The 6,461-nt window shown below is 32.3% G+C and overlaps 1 long non-coding RNA gene across 1 annotated transcript; it reads left to right on the forward strand.

Moving 5' to 3' along the window:
- Positions 1–4,854: 4,854 nt before the first annotated feature.
- LOC138339107 (uncharacterized) lies at positions 4,855–5,482 on the forward strand. Its single transcript, XR_011212162.1, has 2 exons — positions 4,855–4,933; positions 5,042–5,482. It is a non-coding gene; the product is annotated as an uncharacterized lncRNA (long non-coding RNA).
- The last annotated feature ends 979 nt before the right edge of the window (positions 5,483–6,461 follow it).

A 6,461-nucleotide genomic window follows, 5' to 3' on the forward strand; every position in this document is an offset into this window, starting at 1 on the left:
ATCAAATTTCTCTCGCGCGCGCGCTTTATATACAAAAAAAATTATATGTTACATTTTGTATAGTATGTGTTTGTATAAAGCGAAAAGAGAGAAAAGCAAAAGAGAACTGGGCAGGGAAATATTTGTATTGTATAATTAAAAGTGCATTCTTATTGCCTATTTAATGTATCTTTATACTCCCTCTATTCCTATTTAGTTGTCCACTTTAGAAGTGACACACAAATTAAGATAATAATAAGTAACATAGTAAAGCTACAATTTTACCTTTATTAATTATTGATATTCTACACGACCTAATAATTTAGTGATTTTAACTTTTCACCTTAGTGTGAAACAAGTTGTCTAACGTGTTCCAACAAAGCAGTAAAGACAGTAAGTAAAAACACAATATTTTTACGTGAAAACACCCGGCTCAAAGGTGTAAATAACACGACTTGTAACCTTACATAATTTAACTCCAACTTCACTAAATCAACTACAAGCCTCCACAAAGATAGATTACAAATTTTGCAACCTACCTTAATAAGTTATGGATTTAGACTACAACTCTTGTAATCCTAGGAACTAACTCTAATTCCTAACCTTCAACACAAACCTCCCAAGGTATGTGTTCCCAACTCTTCAAGTTATTACAACCTGAAGATAAAACTCCTAATTCAATTTATAACACACCGAAATAAGATTACATCAAGACTCATTCACAAAGAAAAAACTCCTAACACATAAACTATGTAAAAGGATCAGGTTCATCGATGTGTTCCTTCAGTTCGCTAGTAGGACTTGCGAAGTTAATTTCTCAATCGCTCTTTCGCTCTGTAAGTGCACACATATTCTGAACGACTTCGTTTCTATTTAAGCACATTTATCATAGAGTTATTGTTCACTTCAAACTCCTTATTGACTTGAACCCTCTTGACTTAGAGTTCTACTTCAAGTAAGACTCCTTCAATTCAAACTCCTACCTTCTTTGGACTTCTTCTTCAAATTACATTCATTGATTCTGTTGAATTGTACTCGAACTCCAACACTTCAATTCAACAGTAACTTTAAGAGTTCTACTTTAAGTGAGACTTCTCATCAACTAAAATTACTTGCCTCTTTAGACTCCTTCTTCAAATCAAACTAATTAATTCTTTCTCTTATGTTTATTTCCTTAGGGTTTCTCAAGAAATTAACAGTATTCATTGCTTTATTTATGCACTCTTGTCTTTATTTATTTTAGAAGCTTTCTCAAATTTAATAGCTCGTGACAGTGTACCTTTGGAACGTGTTGACTGAAATGTTTCTTCTTTCTTTGTCAATCATCAAAACTGTATAAATTCCAACAAATTCCCTCTTTTTGATAATGATAAACCTCTTTTCTTTGTGCATTCAAACAGTTTTATCTGTAGACATTGAAACATGAAATACTAACATGAAACAAGTTAGTCAATGGGTTATAAACACTGCACAACTCTTATCTTCCCCCTTTTGGCATCATTGAAAAGCTATGTCAATCCTATAATATAGGAGCTAGATTGATCGGTTAAACTATTCATGGCTAATGAATATCACCAAGACAATCAGATAACGACTTCATGCAACATAATAATGTATTATAGAGAGCAAAAACATGATCCATTAAAGCAATATATAATCAATCCATTAAACTATCAGATAATGTTTATTTAAGATCGAAGTCATACTGAATGAAGCAAAAACTATTGAGCACTAATTAAAAAAAAACTTGACATGAGTAGAATAAAATCAGAGGCACTAACATTGAAAGTGAAAAAAAGAATGGAACAAGTGGAGATAGTAGTGTCAACAATCTTTATCAAGAACAATCTTTAGAGCTTAAAGTCATATCTGATTTTTTTCATAAGCAATGTGACCAACCTCCAGTTCAACAATCTTATCAGTAAAAATATTTCTTCTACCTTTTCATTGGAGTAGCAGTTTTCCTCTTTGACGCATATAGGTCAGCATGGTTCATCTGTTCAATAATTTTTTTATTCTTCTTTGGAAAAATCAAGCATGAATTGGAATTGAGTATTCCTCAAAACTTACAATGGAAATCATGCGATCCTTGTTTTTTTCATGCTAGCTATAAGATAATGGCATCTTGTTGACACTTTTGATTTCTAGATGAGAGTTCAAAGTGGAATAGAGAAAAAAATGTATTTTAGGAGTTGAATCTTCCTTATGAACTGAAAATGAGAAACTATCTGCTTTAAGCTTGCAAAAAAAATTTCAAGAAAACAAAGTGAGAGAGAACAATTTGAAAGAATGAAACTCTTGCGCTTGGACAGTTAATTTTTCTCTATATTAGAACAAATAATACATGGAATATGAGTGCTCAACTGTTTCACTTTATAAAATATTAACCTCAATCAATATATAACATATCTTATAAGAGCAATTTTGTGATCATCATTGCTTGTTTTTACCATTTCTCTACACAATATAATACAAAATTAGGTTAAGACAAGTAAAGGATCTGGAATTGGGACATACAACTGAATTTGTAAGACTTAATTGAATAACATTTTAGCTCATAAAGTTAGGAGAACAATTATTCTAACCAATAATTAAGGGGAGTTCATGCAATCTTAATCATCCCCAATTCTAACTTATTCTTTTCATAATGCTCCCTTCTTGGTGTCACAATTCATCCATTATCGTTTGAAAAAGAACAACATGATCCAACAATCACATACTTTTGTAGACTCAGTTTCAAGTTTCATTGTTCCCCCTATCAATATGCCCTTAGTTTGTTCAACAAATGAAACATGTGGTACAACTTGTTGCAATGCACTCTCATCAGTTTCACTTTAATCCTCACTTTTTTCCTTTTTTTAGCTTCCCCCTTACAAATGCATTACCTCCTTTTTTTTATAATTTTTTCCTTTTCTTTAAATGTCGCATTCCCCCTTTTGTGAAGTTAGCGCAAGTAACTTTTGTTTGTCTTCATTGATATCTCTTAAGCAAGCAATATTTATGAATTGCATCACTTTCTTCCTTTCTGCTTCACCTGCAAAATAGCTTAGAGGTTAGTCTTAGGAACCCAGACAAGCTTGTGTCCTTTCTTATGATCAAAAGGGTGAATCAAATTTCTTTTCACCCATCTAGGCAACCGGTTAGTGGACCTGTTTCTGCCAATATACATAAATTTGTTTCCATTTGAAAACTTAGTATTCCTTTTTCTAAAATCACTAGAAACTGGACGCTCCGTAGTTGGATGATCAATTTTTCCACAAATATAACATAAATCTTCAGAGATAATATTTTCTTTATAGAATCCTATGTCAGCCTTCTCATTGTGCACCCTATCTCTCAATTTGTTAACAATTCTAGATGAGTGAGTCCAACGGTTTGCATTCTCAAGCTTTACTTTTATTTTAGAGATTTCAGTGTTTAATTTTCTCATCTTTTCTTTTTTTTCAAAAAATAGCCATTTTTGCATTTTTCAACTCTTTTTCCAACTTTTCTTCAGTTTTACTCATTTTCCCTTTTCCTTTTTCAGTAATTGTGATCCTTAAAATTTCAAACTTTAGATCTAGGTTAGATGACTCAAGTTTTTCAACATGTTTCTTCAGACAATTATTTTATTTATCTAATAATGAAATTGAATAGATGTATCTAGGGAGAATTCGCTTTGAAGAAACTATTCCCTATAATTTTGTCATCTTTGAGATCCATGTACTCAAATTTTTGATCTACAAAGGCTTTAAACAAATGATCTCTTTCACATGTTAATTCTTCAAGGTCATCAATTAACCTATTCACTAATTCTTCAAGGTCATCAATTAACTTATTCATAATCTTATGCTTGAATAAAATCATTCATGCGTGCTTTCCACCAGCCAAAGTGAGACACATTGAACATTGGGGGTCTGACAGTTAATTGTCGTTAGCTGTGACCAATAGGTGGTGCAGAAGGCATCTTGATCTTTTATCTTAGGTGTTAACCTGTTAAAGACAACTTGCTCTGACACCAATTGATATTCTACACAATCTAATAATTTACTGATTTAACTTTTCACCTAAGTGTGAAACAGGTTTCCATAACAAAGCAGTAAAGGCAGTAAGTAAAAGCACAATATTTTTACGTGGAAACACCCGGCTCAAAAAGGTGTAAAAACCACGACCTATACCCTTACAAAATTTAACTCCAACTTCACTAAATCAACTACAAGCATCCACAAAAGATAAATTACAAACTTTGCAACCTACCTTAACTTCAAGTTATGAATTTGGACTACAACTCTTGTAATCCTAGGAACTAACTCTAATTTCTAACCTTCAACACAAACCTCCCAAGGCATGTGTTCACAACTCTTCAAGTTATTACAGACAACACTCCTAATTCAGTTTATAACTCACCGAAATAAGATTACATCAAAACTCCTAATACATAAACTCTGTAAAAAAGGATCAGGTTCCTCGATGTGTTCTTTCAGTTCGTTGGTGACACTTGCGAAGTGAATTTCTCAATCGCTCTTTTGCTCTGTAAGTGCACACATATTCTGAACGACTTCGTTTCTATTTAAGCACATTTATCATAGAGTTATTGATCACTTCAAACTCCTTATTGACTTGAACTCTCTTAACTTAGAGTTCTACTTCAAGTAAGACTCCTTCTTCAATTCAAACTCCTACCTTTTTTGGACTTCTTCGTCAAATTACATTCATTGATTCTGTTGTATTGTAGTGGAACTCCAACACTTGAATTCAACAGTAACTTTAAGAGTTCTACTTTAAGTGAGACTCCTTTTTCAATTAAAACTACTTGTCTCTTTAGACTCTTTCTTCAAATCAAACTCATTGATTCTTTCTCTTAATTCATCAGATGTTTATTTCCTTGGGGTTTCTCATGGGAGGATGGTATGTCTTATATTTACAATCACCTTATATCATTCACCGTTGTCCTCCTAGTTTGCAAGATTATTTGGTATATATATTTTTCATGAAAAAGAATCATTATTTATTTTTGGTATTATTTGATTGTTACTCACTCAAAATTCATTATTTAATTACTTGTTCTTATTTTTCATTCTAGTTTGGCTGCTTTGTGTTGCTGTTGTCTCTTAGATGCATGTCTTGAATGAAGGATCAATGATTTATTTTTTTTTAACCGCAAGTGATCTACAACAGAAGGTGGTGATTCCCAGCTATAGGGTTGAAAGTAAGGATCATCGAAGAATCTCGCTTTACTTTTCGTGAAGGTCATATCCTTGATATATGATTTGATGAACCAAGACCCCCTTCATGTGTGCTTAAAAATGCAATGCTTTCAATTAGATGCCTTGCCAACACTTAGGATATGTAAATTTTGAGAGATTATGTTAATGCAGATGATATAATTTTGTTAATCCTCATGATCGGATTACAATTCTACATTCGTGTAGGTATACTCTTCGTGTCTTAACAAGATGGAAATGTAAATCAGGGAGAAAACGTGGCACATTTTGGAATAAAAAATTGTGGCATATTCAATATAGTTTTGATATGTTGCTCTTTCTTTCCATCTAAAACGCCAATAGTTAGATATTATAGCTCAAAATAGAGCATCTTAGTTTTCCTTTTAATTTGTTTATTGGTATGGTGCCCATTTTCATATTAGTATGGTGTCCATTTCTGTAAGGTAATTGACTCATATGGGGATTATTTCTAGATATTTTGGGGAGGGTGTTGATTCTTGAGAATTCAATTTGACAGTTGTGAGATAAGAGAAGGAGAGTATGTAGAAGAAGAGGAAATGGTATGTCTTAACTAAAGTAGTTAGACAATTATAAAACGGCCTTTTTATTAATCAACAACCCCCCCCCTCAAGCTATGTGGTGCAAAAATATTAAGCAATCCTAGCTTGGAACATATGTATTCATCCTGAGCTTTGTATAATTCTTTAATCATCAACATGTTGATCTTTGGTGAAATGTATTTTGTCTTGATCATTCCTTCATATTTTTTTCTCCTTAGTCTATTTCTATATGTTTAGTTCTTTTATAAATTTGCAGATATTTGTATTGCTGAACTTGAATTGGTAGAGCTAGCTGAAGTCCACTATACTTGAATAGGCCGACTAATAAAGAACCATAAAAGAAACACTTATTTTGTAACACCTCAGATTTTTGAAAAGTCATAAAGAACCATAAAAGAAACACTTATTTTGTAACACCTCAGATTTTTGAAAAGGGAATAGGTTGCATTAATTTTGTCTACTGGTGTAGGCTTAAGAGATTAGTCTACGGTTCATAGAACTTTGTACGGGTCGTACATCAGTCTCGCAGAAAAGGAGAAAATAATTTATATAATTTTGCTATGGAGTATCAAATTGTATAACTCGCTGGCTCTTCTTCAGATTTTTACAGTTTTGCTAGCACACCATTTGTATAAATCACTATCAACCTCTCGTTTGTATAAATCACTGGTAGCCTCTCAAATCAATTTTATGTGCTTGTATGTATATCTACATAAAA

The sequence above is a fragment of the Solanum lycopersicum genome, chromosome 10, assembly GCF_036512215.1.
Source record: "Solanum lycopersicum chromosome 10, SLM_r2.1".
Classification (NCBI taxonomy): Eukaryota; Viridiplantae; Streptophyta; class Magnoliopsida; order Solanales; family Solanaceae; genus Solanum; species Solanum lycopersicum.